The sequence below is a fragment of the Pinus tabuliformis genome, chromosome 1_2 (genome assembly GCF_031772625.1).
Source record: "Pinus tabuliformis cultivar Carrire ecotype Pingquan chromosome 1_2, CPIR1, whole genome shotgun sequence".
Taxonomy (NCBI): domain Eukaryota; kingdom Viridiplantae; phylum Streptophyta; class Pinopsida; order Pinales; family Pinaceae; genus Pinus; species Pinus tabuliformis.
Genome location: NC_142298.1, coordinates 126309539 through 126325019, shown reverse-complemented (window position 1 = coordinate 126325019; position 15481 = coordinate 126309539). Strand labels below are relative to the sequence as shown.

The following is a 15481-nucleotide window of genomic DNA, read 5'->3' as shown; positions in this document are numbered from 1 at the left end:
TTGTCCTTAGTAGTTTATCTGTTGGTGGAATGAGCATGGTATTTTCATATGTGTTTTATACCACTATGGTGACACTCCCTGGTCATTACATTAATGCTCTCTAGTTACACTCCCTGGTCATTCTCCCCGCTTCGGTTTTTGTTAAAACATATTATGATCCTTGGCACCAGGATTTGACTGTTAATTTTATTATGCTGAACTGCCTATAAAGAACTGAGAACATAATTATAGGCACCTTCCATGAATGATTCCTCTAATTTGACAACATGCTTAATGCATGGATTCTCAAGTGCCTCAGGTGAAAGGTTCTCCAGCTCTGTGTGAAGTTCTGAAATTCTATTTTGCACCAAAAGACACAATAAATTGAGCCGAAGTATTGGATATTCCTGAGCAGATGGTTGAAAAAGATCTCTTATAACTATGTAATATGGCTTCAGCTACAAGAAGTCCCTCACAAAGGCATCTTAATCTTCAGTTTTTACACTTAGAACAACAACATGCTCAAAAATATCCCTTGCTAGTGTTAGTTCATGAATCGCTGCAGGTGATTCACAGTACAAGGGTGGGAGGCTTGGAAATCCTGTCAACATAACCTTCAACTGAGAGAGTAAAGTTGAAAATGTTAATAGATCATTTATGGTAGAAGTGGCTTCGAAGCAATCAAATACTTGAGATACATCCAAGAGCATGCCTTCAATGGCTTTCCTATCCTTGAAACAATGATAATCTGCTATTTCAACACCTTCAAACCCTACAACTAGTTACGAAGAATACTTTCACTGCAAGAAAAAACCAAAGGGAAAAACAAAATAAGAAAGAGGTTTAGGAGGAAAATAGTTACAAAAAGGTTAGCTTTGAGCCTTGTGATGTTGAATCCTTAGTTGAGATATCTTCTAGTCTCCGATGTTCCAACAATTTCCTAGAAGCAGAGGAGTGGAAGAGTATTGCGAGTAGGGGTTGCGTAGAGAGCTGGAGAAATAAACCCACGGCTCTGAGCATCTGTCGAAGGCAATAACACTAAAGGTGGGCATATTTTATAAATAAAAATAATAAAAAAAACTTCAATCCTTCAACCATCCTTCAAGGCCTTAAGAGGATCAATAGCGAGGGATTATTTTAAGTAAAGAAAATTGAAGAGTTCCCACAAATTATCGAGGAAGGATTAAGTCAAGAAATTGATGAATACTTTTCTGATGTGAGGTATAGGCTGGTTATATCTGTAGTGAGTAATGTTGGTCGCTCTATTTAATTTTATATGTTGGTTGTGAGTGAACTGTTATGCATATGTAGTGCATTACAGTCATTGTTTCTTGTTGGTTGGAGGATTAACTCTTTATGTTTAAGTCATGGTAGGTGCATTAAATAGAGCTATTGCACACTGGTTAGTTGGAGCACATTTACAAAGGATGGGATGGTAAAAAATCAGTAAGTACACTCTTTCCGACATTAAAATTTGTCTACAACATGCATAAGAAAACATGGAATTTTTGCAGTTGGAGTCCCAGTTCTAGTGAGATGAACTTCAAGAAATTTTATTTGAGGTGTTACATTCTGGGATTTGTCATTCTAAATTGTTTTCTGCTCAAAACAATCCTCTGTTCAAGGTTAAAACAAACACCCATCAGCAACAAGCAAGTGATAAAATCATTAAGGTTGAGGAAGATCCACATTCAGTGCCTAATGCAACAACATATTTGCATGCAAAAGAATAAATTCAACCTACACTTCCCAAGTCAGTCATCGGACCTTGGGAAGAGCTTGTCCATAACAAGCATAGAAAAGGTCTTGGATATGGTAAGGAAGTTTCCTTTCATATTCTAGATTACTCAAAGCCCATCCAGTTTCAGAGTGTTCGATTTCTTCATGACGATTCACCTTCAGTTGTTCCAGATTCTTCTCCTCTTCCATAGCAACAACAATAGATTATGAAATGCCAACACTGTGGTTGACTTGACCATATGAAAGATCATTATTTTGATCTTCGTCCATGTAAGCATTGTCATAAAACTAGTCATTCTTTAAACAAATGCTTCAAAAACAAGCCTCTTGCAAAAAAAAAGATTCATCTTGGATGGATCGCTTCTTGGCAATGGGCATCAACAACCAAGAATATATTTCAATCATATGTTCGAACTTGTTCTAGAGTATTGAACAATCTTGTAGTTGAGTTTTCTCCATCATCTCACGTTGTATCTAACAAGGGTGAAACGATGTTCATCTACAAGCTTCAAAGCCACCTCAAGAGCGCATGAGCCACACCCAGCCATACCAGATTAAAAGTTGTAGCCAGAGACAAAGATGCCCTTGAGCATGCCTTAAGTCAGTGATGCATCTTCAAAGAAATGGCAACACTTCCTCTAGCATAAGACTTCAAATTCTTGTCTGTTTTGGAATATTTCGAGGAATTTCATTAATAATTCTAGAGTTGGTGATAATCCTTAAAGCATAATAGGTTGACACCTCCCTTTTTAGGTTGATGTTATCCCTTTTATGTGGGGTGAGACCTTCCTATCATGGTTGAAGGTTTCTCTCCGCAAAAAATCAGTAGCACTTCCTCTAGCAGAAGACTTCAACTTCTTTCCAGACCTGGAAGAGTTCTGGGAACTACACTAAGCATTCCAGTATTGGTGGTCATACTTAAACCACCTCCCTTGATACCAACATTTCAAAGAGCACATTCAACCTAGTGTTGCCATGCATTTTTGCACATTTTTTATTACAACTCTCTTCCTGGACTCATAAATAACAATTTGGATTAAGGGGGGGAATGTTGGACACCTAATCCTCTAAGGGTTGGTGTGGAAGCTGAATAGCCAAAGGGATTCCAAGGGAGCACATCAAATATGAAACCAAGGGTCACTCCTATGTATTATAAATATGTATCATTGTGAATAAGAAAAGTAATCTAATGTTTATCTTTCATATTAACCCCGCCATGTATGTGTTTAATAGAGCCAATGTTAGTGTCAGTCTTTGCATCCTATCACGAGTGATCAAATGGGCTCTTATCATGTCTTGTTAGGGTCCCACAGTCAAATTTTTATCATTCCATTAGGTCATCATGCAAAAATTTGGTAACTGCATGTAGTCTCAGATTTGTATCCAATCCTTTTAAAGAATTTTTATTCCTTGCTGGCTCATTTCACCTTTGTGCTGAGTGTACTACAATCATGATTTGTCTTTATCATCATATTCATTTTTATCATGATTTCATGCAGCCAAGGTTCCCATTAGGTTTTAGGGTTTCTAAGGTCTCCATTAGGTTTTAGGATTCCACAATCATCATTTCATAAGATTTCATCATCAACTTCAGGTTGCATTACATAAAATCCAAGTAAGTTGTTATGTGTTTACCATATCTGTCTCTCAGTTTTGCTTGGAAAACAAATTTCACTCTCCTAGGGTTTTGAGGGAATTTTTCTTGGTTTCATGACCTCCATGGTAACAATACTAGCAAAACTTGTATATTTATGCTCATACACCTTCCCCTATCCTCACTATACCTTCCGAAATACTTATGATCACTTTTATCCCTCAAAATCACCATTTTCCCACAAACCCTAGCCTATTGCTACAATTTTACACTTCTCTAGGCTGGGCCTATGTGTTACCCTTTTGGACCCCTTCCCCTCACTCCATACTTGAAATTTAACTTTCCCCTACTTCCTAACATCTCGTCCTACCTCCCAAAATTTTCCTAAGAATTTATAAAACCCCTATCCCCTTTATTTCCCTTCATTCATATAAATTGCCCAAATCCCTTCTTTTGCCTACACTAACCCCTAATTTTCTTTCCCATTGAGCTAGGGTTTGCTAGGGATCAAATACATCTAAGAAAAGGAGGCATAAGAGAGGTCATATCCCTTGTTTTGCCTACACTAAACCCTAATTTTATCTCCCATTGAGTTAGGGTGTTATATGGGAATAGAGATATCTTAGCAGAGGAGCCATCAAGGAGGTCATATCAGAGAGTATGAGGTCATTTCAGCTCATAAACATCATTTCTCCATCATTTTTCAAGAAATCATTCCAAGGGACAAATCTTTTGCCACGCATAGGGCCAATTTTTCTTCAAAGGATGGTTTTGAGAAAATGGAGATGAATTCCACAAAAGTAAAAGAATTTTTTGTTAATAATACAAGAAGTAACAAAAACCTCCTTCAGGGTTTACACAGGTATCATATATTGGGAGATATGAAACTTTCATGGAGACCTATGTTAGAAAATCAAACATTTTCAAGTTAAAGTTTATGTTTTAGTCTTTATTTTGTGGCACGGATTATGAGATAATGAAAATTAATTTCCAGAAAATTAGAGAGGATGTTTTTCAAAACATCCTTATCTACAAAAACCACTCTCATTTTTCCAAAAAGCCTTATGGTTAGAGAAATATCACCTGATCTTTGAGCCCTACTTTCATAGAAAAACCCCAAATTTTGACCCTACCATAAGCTCAAAGCCTTGGTGCTACACGTTCATCTCAGAGCTCCAAATGCTAAAATATTTATACCCCTAGATAGATATTTCCCTAAGGATCTCAGATATACACTTTTTGAAGCATGTCAAAAAACTGGTTAGGAGAAAAACCCAAAAATGAGCAGAAAAAGTTACCTTTTTCCACTATTCTGAAACACGCGCTGCGTTTATGGAGTCACCTCGGGCGAATAAATTTTTTAAGGCCTACCCATAGTCCATTTCTAAAACTTCAAGTTGTTCAGGAAACTAGACAAAAAATTCTACTTGATCGTTCTTTTACTTTTCAAATTTGACTTCCAGAAGGCTTCCAAAATATGCTTGCAAGATGGCATTATGCTTATAGCCAAATGCGCTATGCTTATACCTGTAGCTGTCTTTTTCACTTTTTGTTTGCTAGATCTTGTTTTTATGATGTAATTTTGATATTTTAAAGACTTGATGATGTAATTATTGAATTAATTAGCATGGTATGATGTTTTTGTGCTTAATTAAGCCTCATAAAGTTGGAAAAACGCAAATCAAAGTCTAAAAGAAGAGTTTGTGTTTAACCTTCTTACTCTCACTTGTTGGTTGAGAGATTCTTGGGAACTATTCCACCACTTATGTATTCAACCCCTGAAGGTGGGGAAATGGTTGTTTTGAGTCTATATATATGATTTCTCATTCAGTGAGAAGTGTTGGACTTTTGTGGAGAGACTTGTATGTTATGTTTTCATACAGCTAATCAAGGAGCAGTTGCAGCTATTTTTGAGAAATACTTGTTTAGTGAGCTATGGTGTTATTTTCCTTTTATATCAGTTTCTTAATGATGAAATAATCTCTCTTTACATGCTTTTATTTCTTCTTATGGTTTTCCTTACAGTCATATAGGCAGAATTCTTAGATTAAAAGCTCTGTTTATGTGGAAAATCATGCTTTTGTTTCTCTTCTTCTAAGATTAATGAATTCATGCTAATACATGATCATTATGATTTCTTAAACTCCCAGACCTATACTACATTGGATAAATCTTAAGTTCACCACAACATATTATTACTAGCTTCTCTTTATGCCTGTTACTACACACTTAATACCTTGACCTAATTGCCTGCTCTCATCCTTAGTCTAGCAAACCTAAAAACCCTAAATTTCCAAATACTCAAACAAGACTTATACATCTAGCCTAAAATCCACTTCTTTTCAGTTATTCATTGACAAATCCTTAGAGAGATCCTTCTCTGGTTCAATAGGGCTAGATCTTGAACTAAAAGTGGTTCGAGGTTACCTCTTTCGATTTCCTCCTCAGCCTAGGACATTGTAGGGGATAACATTTTTGGCATCGTTGTCGGGGAAATGAGTGAAATATATTCCCTGGGAAAGAACGACAAAGATCAGACCTGATTGCAGATGGTGAATAGTGATCAGACACATAACGGTTGTGCATCTTTCGCTTGGTGACTCCACATAGTTCAGATTGATTTAAGGACTCCCCTGGTGAAGAATCCAAAGGTTATGTGTTTTTTTTATTACCTGGTGACTCCATTGTCAAAGGAATCTAGATTATAGAACATTTATGTTCAATCGAATCAACTAGATTTGAATATTCCACTGGATGATCAAACTTGCCAGCAGGAATATGGAAGGATTATACGCAAAATTCAGGTACTCAAAATGGAATTGTATTCAAGATGTAATTTACTTTCTTGTAAAATACTTCTTCTCCTTTCTTGAAACCATCCTGAATTATTTCTAGAGTTTTTTGTATGAAAAAGAAGATCAAAGTCTTGTATTTTATTTTTCCTATTGGAAGAGTGTAAATACCTAATTTCCTTATGATGTTGATCAAGATCACGATCTCTTACTTGAAACTTGTGCATATCCTTTTCGAGTTGATGAACCTAAAGAGACTAAAACTGATCCTACAACTAGTGTACATAGCCTTACACCTTCTACAAGTCCTATATATATATAAGCCTCTGATTTTACCTCCTACATTCCATGATTTGCCTGAAACTCATTACCTATATCTGCCAAGGTTTGATGGTGATTGTAACAACATTACTGCTGAGAGACATATGCAGAATTTTGAGACTTTCCTCAACCTTTTTGAAGTTGATGAAGACGATGTCAGTATTAGGTTATTTTCTCTTTCATTGCAAGGCAAAGTCAAGAGTTCGTTCAAAAGCCCGCATGCTGCGAGCATCTTAGATTTCCTGCAGTTCATCAAAGTTTTCCTCGACAAGTGGGTGTTCAAAGAGAACCCTTTCTTGATTCTAAAAGAGTATCACCAACTAAAAAGACAGCCAAGGGAGACAGTACAATAGTTTGATGCCTGCTAATATAAGACCTCCTCATGGCTTAGCTCTCTTGCATTATCGAAAAGCCTTTGATCCAGAAATGGAGTTTCAGCTAAGAGAAAGGAGCCTTGCAACACTTTAAAAGATGCGGAATAGTGCAGTAGATGTAGAGGCTAATCTGTTGATCAAGAGGGCAGAGTTGAAGGAAGAAGAGAGGGAGAACATAGATGTAGAGCACTTGAAATCATTAGAGGTAAAGCTTGACATTTTGGTAAGTCCAGTGTAAGAGATGATGCAGAAACTCATCACAAGGAATGACTATGATGTCCAGGACCATGGCTCGCTCATTGAAGAAAAACAAGTGGGTGATCCAAAACATTTTCTTTCTTATCCTAGTTGTCATAGATCTGATAATGATTGTTTTATAGATTAGCTTGCAGAGGAGAGATCTATTGGTCTCACATGTATGCTTGATGATATTCTTTATATTGATGATTTTCCTAAGTTTGATCAGTATGATGATGATTATGATCTCCAAACAGAAGTAAATCTTGCAGACCAATCAACAGTTGGTTTGTGGGAGGAGGAAGTTCAATTTCAGCAGCTCGAATACAATGATCAACCAATGCATATCACTTATGGTAGTGAGGAGGAAAGTGTAGAAAACTTTGATGTAAGTGAAGGATATTTGGCTATTTGTTTTGTTTCATTTCAATTCATCAGAGACAAATTTTATCCAATTAGAAATTAACAGGCATTAATTTTTGATGTTGACAATGAAGAGGGAAATGAAATCCTTGATCAAGACTTCTCGGATCTAGATTTGCAGCCCCCGTATGCCATTGAATGTCAGGTTGCAGATGAAGACTTGGAAACTTAGATATATGATAAAATGATGCGGGAAAATTCTTTACCGTTATGCTTTGAAATATTTCAATTTTTGAAGGGAAATTTTCATAGTATATCTGCAATTAAGAATGACTAGCTTATAGAAAATTATGAGGTCTCATTGGAACCAATATGTAATAGGTTTTTTAGATGATATTTGTAGTCAATTTTTTTCTCCTTGAGCTGGAAATGAGCTTCAAAAAAAAGGTGATAAAATGTGATTGGGCAGCTGGCTTCATTTTTTTGTTCAGCAAGTGTCTCAGTACAAACCTCATTCAAAAATTTGTAGTCATATCAGGAAAGTAACGGTAAAGATGAAAGTTCACGTTCATGTTATGAAGACTTCTTAGAGTAGAGCAGTAATATACTAGATGGGATGAAAATCAATATGTATTCCTATAAAAATCTCTTGCGGCATTCTTGAGGTCAGCTGGAGGGCTCAACCTTTTCAATTTCATTAAGATTCAATATGTTTACAAGTTTTCATGGGTGTTGTCTTTCAACAGTTCTCTCTTCATGCTCATAAGGAAGCACCTATGAAGAATTCAACTAGAAGATAAAATGCTTACACGGTTGCATTGACTGTTACATTTCACTTTATCAGGTGATGTATGGATCAGTTAGAGTAGGTGTGATGAATAAGCTCAAATATAAGCATCTTTTTCACTAGTATCTTCCAGTAAAGTTTGCAGTTAGTCTACAGTTCAGTTTGTCAGTCGATTTGCAATATTGGGTTTGGTGTTTTGAATGGTTTTTGACTCCATGCACAATGGATAAGGCTACTTGGCCTACATTGTTCTTGACACCTCCAAGGAGCTGCCATCCCTGGCTGGAGCCAATGTTAGTGTCAACCTTTGCATCTTGTCACCAGTGATCAAATGGGTTTTTATCATGTCTTGTTAGGGTCCCACGGTCAATTTTTTATCTTTACATTAGGTCATCATGAAACAATTTGGTCACTAGATGTAGTCTCAAGTTTATCTCGAATCCTTTTAAAGAATTTTGATTACTTGCAGCTCATATCACCTTTGTGCTAAGTGTACTTCAGTCATGATTTGTCTTCATCATCATATTCATTTTTATCATGATTTCATTCAGCCAAGGTTCCCATTAGGTTTTAGGGTTCCCAAATCATCATTTTAGAATATTTCATCATCAACTTCAGGTTGCATTACATCAAATGCAAGTAAGTGGCCATGTGTTTACCATATTTGTCTCTCAGTTTTGCTCGAAAGCTCATTTCCCTCTCCAAGGGTTTTGAGGGCATTTTTCTTGGTTTCATGACCTCCATGGTAAAAATATCAACAAAACTTGTATCCTGATTCTCATAGACCTTCCCCTATCCTTTATATGCCTTACTAAAGACTTCCAATCATTCTATCCCTCAAAATCACCATTTTCCCACAAACCCTAGCATATTGCTACAATTTTACACTTTTCTAGGCTAGGCCTATGTTTTGCCCTTTTGGACCCCTTCCCCTCACTCAATCCTTGAAATTCCACTTTCCCCTACTTAATAGCATCCCCTCCTACCTCCCAAAATTTTTCTAAGTATTTAGAAGCCCCATATTGCCTTTATTTCCCTTCATTCTTATAAATTACCCAAATCCCTTCTTTTTCCCACACTAAACTGTAATTTTCTCTCCCATTGAATTAGGGTTTGATGTGGGATCAAAGACATATGAGTATAGGAGAAGAAAGGGAGGTCATATCAGCAAGTATGAGGCCATTTCAACTCATAAACATCATTTCTCCATCATTTTTCAAGAAATCATTCGAAGGGACAAATCATTTGCCACACATAGGGCCAATTTTTCTTCAAAGAATGGTTCTGAGCAAATGGAGATGAATTTCAAAAAAGTGAAAGACGTTTTTGTTAATAATACACCGGAAGAAAAAATTCCTTCAGGTTTTACACAAAAATCATAGATTGGGAGATATGCAACTTTCATGGATACCTATGTCAGAAAATCTACAATTTTGAACTTAAAGTTTTTGTTTTAGTCATTGTTTTGTGGCACGGATTACGTGAAAATGAAAATTAATTTCCAAAAAATTAGAGATTTTTTTTTTCACAACATCCTTATCTACAAAAACCTGTCTCATTTTTTCAAAATTCCTTATGGTTAGAGAGATATAACTTCATCTTTGATCCCTAGTTTCGCAAGAAAAACCCTGAATTTTGACCATGCCATAAGCAAAGAGCCTTGGTGCTACACTTTCATCTCAAAGCTCCAAATCATAAAAAATTTATATACCTGGATAGATATTTCACTAAGGATCTCAGATATCCACCTTTCGAAGCATGTCAACAAATTGGTTAGGAGAAAAAGCCAAAAAAAGAGGTGAAAATGTCACTTTCTGCCACTATTCTGAAGCAGACGCTACTCTTATAGAGTCACCTCGGGAGAATCAATTTTTGAAGGAATTCCATTGCTCTATTTCAGAAAACTCATGTTTTACTGGAAACTAGATAGAAAATTCTAGTTGACCATTCTCTTAGTTTTCAAATTTGATTTCCAGAAGGCTTCCAAAATCTGCTTGCAGGCTTTCACTACGTTTATAGCCAAATGCATTGTACTTATAGCCAAATGCATTGCGCTTATAGCCAAATGCATTGCGCTTATAGCCAAATGCACTACGCTTATACCTGTAGCTGTCTTTTTCACTTAATCTTCACCATATCTTTGTTTATGATGTAATTTTGATATTTTAAAGACTTGGTGATGTAATTATTGAAGTAATTAGCATGATAGGTTTTTTTTCTACTTAATTAAGCCTCATAAAGGTGGAATAACTCAAATCAAAGTCTAAAAGAAGAGTTTGTGTTTAACCTTCATACTCTCTCTTGTTGGTTGAGAGATTCTTGGGAACTATTCCATCACTTAGGGATTTGACCCCTGAAGGTGAGGAAATGGTTGTTTTGAGTCTATATGTATGAATTCTCATTCAGTGAGAAGGGTTGGACTTTTGTGGAGAGACTTGTACGTTATGTTTTCATACAACTAATCAAGGAGCTGTTGCAACTATTTTTCAGGAATACTTGTTCAGTGAGTTTGTGTTGTTATTTTCCTTTAATATCAGTTTCTTATTGATGAAATCATCTCTCTTTACATGCTTTTCTTTCTTTTTATGGTTTTCCTTACAATCATATAGGCAGAATTCTTAGATTCAAAGCTGTATTTATGTGGAAAATCATGCTTATGTTTCTCTTCTTCCAAGATTAATGAATTCATGCTAATACATGCTCATTATGATTTCGTAAACTCTCCAACCTATACTATATTGACTAAATCTTAAGTTCACCATAGCACATTGTTATATAGCTCCTCTTTATGAATATTACTACACACTTGATAGCTTGACCTAATTGCCCACTCTCATCCTTAGTCTAGCAAACCTAAAAGCCCTAAATTTTCAAATACTCAAACAAGACTAGTACATCTAGCCTAAAAACCATTTCTTTTCAGTTTTTCATTTACAAATCCTTAGAGAGATCCTGTTACAGGGAAAAGTGTCTACAAAAAACTGCTTATCCCACTAAGGTGTGGTAGCTACCTTAGAAACAAACAAGGTAAATCTACTTTCGTTTTTTCTTTATGAAATATAGATGAGAGAGGAACAAAGAAGACCAACCTCTGTCTTGCGCTTATCTCCTAGTTCGATTCCTCTCTCTCTTGATAGTCTTTCGCTACTTGCTCCCTTGTACGCCCATCTTCACAGAGTACCTGTAGGATCACAGTAGCATAACACTATACAAGAACATGGATCTATAATCATAAACAATCTAGGATCAGATGTAAATTGACCATACAAATGCATAAAACATAAATGGCACAAGAGTATGGAGGAAAACTTGAATAGCTTTTATTGATAATCAAGAAAGAGCCAAGGGAGTTACAACCAGTTGTTCTGACCCAGCATCATCCTCTCAGCAAGTAAGCCTTCTTCACCTCATACAAAGCTTAGATCACCCAACACTATGATGTTGTCTCAAGAAACCAACAGCAATTCCTTACAAGATGCAAAATTCCAGCCTCTGGATCTCTGGGATGAGGGATCCATATATAGATATCTGTAAGGGAGATGAGTCAGCTTGTGATTTGATTAGTGTCTTCCCTCTGATAGTTCTTGCTTCCACTTGGAGATTGATGATCTCTTACTCATCCTTGGTCGAATTCAGAGAGGCAAGTGTCACAGGAGAAGTTTCTGGAAGATTCCATGCCTCTCCACCTCGTGGATTGACACTGCCATTTGTCACTTCTCGCCCATCGCACCCCATAGAAGGGCTTTTTGAAATGCAACGCACCCATAGAGTGTACTTAGGTGAGATGCAACGCACTTTGCCTATGGAGCAGCTAAAATGATCCTGTTTTGACCAGTTTTGAGCAGTTTTTTCATGGAGAACTTCTGGGAGAAGCTGTAATCGGTTGACCTTGTTCCTTTAGGGTTAGAACAACACTTTTAGGGACTTAGGAGCCCTTGGTTTATGGACATTTCATGCTTTGGGTTGCAGTGCCCAAAAATGTCTATAACAGTTGCCCCCTAAAGCATGAGGTCGTTAATCTTTTGATGTCGGGTGAAATGCTTTATTATGAGGATCTGAAGTTCTTTCAAGCTGGGAGGAGACCTGTAATAAGATACAATACAATACATTATCTTCATAATATTTTCATGATCTAGCTGAGGCGGGCATTCCCATGCTCAGTTTTATAAATTCATTTTCATGTACATAGGACAGACAATCGTCTGAGTGTAGACTGATGATTCTGGTAGAGCCATCATCCCTTTGATTGGATGATTATCTGTGCAGCAATGATGTACATTTGATGTCTTTATTTCCCTGAATATATATCGCAGCCCGGATGGATGAAACTAGATCCGGGGTCTTCAATCTCGTTCGATCTTCACTCGAAGTACAAGTCTATCCATGTGAGAGATGTTCTGGAGTCGAACATGGAAAGACATCGCCTGATTACCAGCCAATGATGTAAGCTGTTAACAGGTGCGAGAGGAATCACCGATAATGATAATGACCCTCAAGGTACTGCAGTACAATTCACGTGGTGTGAATAAAGGACTTGGCGTCGAACACCACGCAAAATCTTTCGGTCGAAGGCCATTGATGTAAACCTGTCGCCGGAAGTGAGAAACTTGCCATTGAGGCATGCAAGCTTCAAAGTACTGAACGGGGTGTTCCTAGATCGACTTCTTGGATAATGAGCTGATGTCGACAAGAAGCGATCCGTCACAGGAGGGCCTTAATGAATCCCACATCAATGACACGGAACGGAGCAAATGATTTTAATGGAGGTGAAAACGATCTGATGACATAAGGTTCAGGGTGGCGGTCATGAAAGAATGGAGTGTAAATGTATTGTAGCGGGTGAGACACAGGTGAATTCTCTGAATGACTTCTCTTGAACATATCGGCGACATTGACGTGATGGATTGGTAGCATTAACCCCAAATGTGGATGGTGTGATGGGACCATGGTGATGTGATCGGTGAATGAAACAACCCAACCCGACTTGGATGCGGAGTGAAAGTGTCATGTTCAAGAGCAACTTGCTACCAACAAAGTTTCTTCAAGTTTTCTTCCCAATTTTTCCCCAGTCATTGTTGACCAGTACCTCTTTATTTTTGTCAAGCTTGAGGAGGATAACATATGCTTGTTCTATAATTTTCCCTTGGGCAAACCCATCGCTATGTTTTAACGAGCCTAGCGATAGTGAAACTCGTTCTTGTCTGCTATGGAAAAGTTTGTCGCTATTAAGTTTTAACGAGTTTAACGACAAAGATAACTCGGTCCTTTTCAATTTTAGAGAGTCTGAAAAGGGACGTAAAGGAAACTCCAAAATTCCTTTTTCGTCATCTAATCCCTTAAGTCCGAAAAAAGTATAAAACAATACAGAAGGGATGAATTTTCGATACTTTTAACGAGCCGAACAAAACAAGCACTCGATCTTTTTGTGTAATAATCCCTCAGGTCCAAAAAGATTAAAATCTAAAGGAGGGATAGCACTTCCGGTCCCTTTAACGAGCTGGAGAGGCCAATGGCTCAGCAATCTTTTCATATTTTACGAGTCAGTTGAAAAGAGCTTAAAGGAGACTCGTCTTTTGAGGAACGAGTGATAAAATTGGGTAGCAGCTGATTCCAGGTAAGGTTTGGAATTTTCCAATCACGGCAGTGTTACAAGGATGGCTAGTGGGATCACTCTTCGCAGCTATTCCTCAAAATGGGTAAAAAATCAAATGGAGGTGAATGATCGGCTAATACAGAGTGGAGGTGATGATGAGAACACGACCAAGGCTTTAAAGGCTGAAGTATTACATTCACGATGGTTATTTATCGGGAAATAGTTCATTTTTTAATGAGCTTAAACGCGGGGAGAAACATTTGCTCATGACTTATGTTTATTTTTTAACGAGCTTGAACTATGTGCTAAAACTGCTCAATTAATCCAGTCGTATAATAAGAATGTCTCATGAAAACGACAATTTTTAGAGTTTTGCCCCACATCCTTTCTTTATGCAAGTTAGGAAACGACCAATCCTACGAGTTTAAAGGGTTAGAGGACCTACAAATTAAAAAAAAAAAAATAGTCGCTCTTCGCTTGCACGCCAAAAGGTTTGCATGCCCCCAGGTATAAAATTAAGCTTCAAGGTCACCTTTTGTTCTACAGACGAACATTTGTTTTATCAGGAAAGGTCTACGTCTTTCAGGTTACCAAAGATTGTTCTATTCATAGCGCAAACAAAACATTTCTTCGGCGATGTCTACCGAAATAGACAAAGGTGAGCGGTGCAGATGCCTCTACTCACATAACTTTGACAAGGGAATCTTATTCCTGTCTAACTCCCTTTTCGAATCACGGACGGGAGTACAAACTAGTCATATATCTCTCGCGGAAACCTACCCTATACCCGAAGTTTTCTTGCCGAAGCAGACCAGGGTGCATGCCCCCTGGGTTTCAGTCATGTCCCCTGAATCACTCGCGCTCATCAGGTGGACGGACTAGAGATTGATGAGACATTACTTGTGTGAAAAGACCATTCAGGGATGGTATATGACTATTTGCTATGCGTGATCCAGGAAATGAAAGCTCTTCTATGAGCTTGACCACTCTTCCTTCGTGCGGAAAACACATTACTCTAAAGAGTGATGAGACAATGGCTCCCATGCAATAAATATAGTCTCCTCCAAGGAGTAGATTATAATCCAGGGGTCCTTGGACTACCATTACGTTCATGTGAACGGTTTTCCCTCTCAATGTTATGGGCACATTGGGAAGGATCCCTAACGGTCGATTGGTTCCTTTATCAAAGCCTGTTAGATTTCTCATCTCAGGCAAAAGTGATGGCGAACCAAGCGCTTTCCAAGCAGTCGAGGAAAGGATACTCACAGAAGCCCCTTCATCTATGATGGTACCGGCTATAACCATTCCATATATTTGGGCAATGATTCAGAATGGTACACTAGTCGGTAAACGGGGTCTGCCTAGTTGATTCCAGTCGAAGGAAACAACTAGGTTGCTCGGAGGTGGGACCGAATAGACGGCCGGGTACGACTCTGACGAACTTCCTTCCTGCGGTAAAGGAATGGGTAAATTTCCCCCATGTTCATCGGAGTTTGTTCTTACGAAAAGAATTTGGACGGTGTCATCCTTATTCTCTTCTGTGACTGTATCATCTGAAGATGGAACCTCTGAAGGCAAGACTGGGTCAATTGTCGCCTCGACCTTTTGACTTTCGTCTGGTATGGGTTCAGATGGTTTGTCTTCAATGATAGACGCTTCGGCCAACCACCTGGGCAGGTCAGCCGGATTTTCAACTAGTGA

The 15481-nt window shown here is 37.8% G+C and overlaps 1 pseudogene; it reads right to left on the bottom strand.

The window, feature by feature from the left end:
• Window positions 1-203: 203 nt before the first annotated feature.
• Window positions 204-692, bottom strand: LOC149204842 (26S proteasome non-ATPase regulatory subunit 8 homolog A pseudogene; annotated as a pseudogene).
• Window positions 693-15481: the final 14789 nt, after the last annotated feature.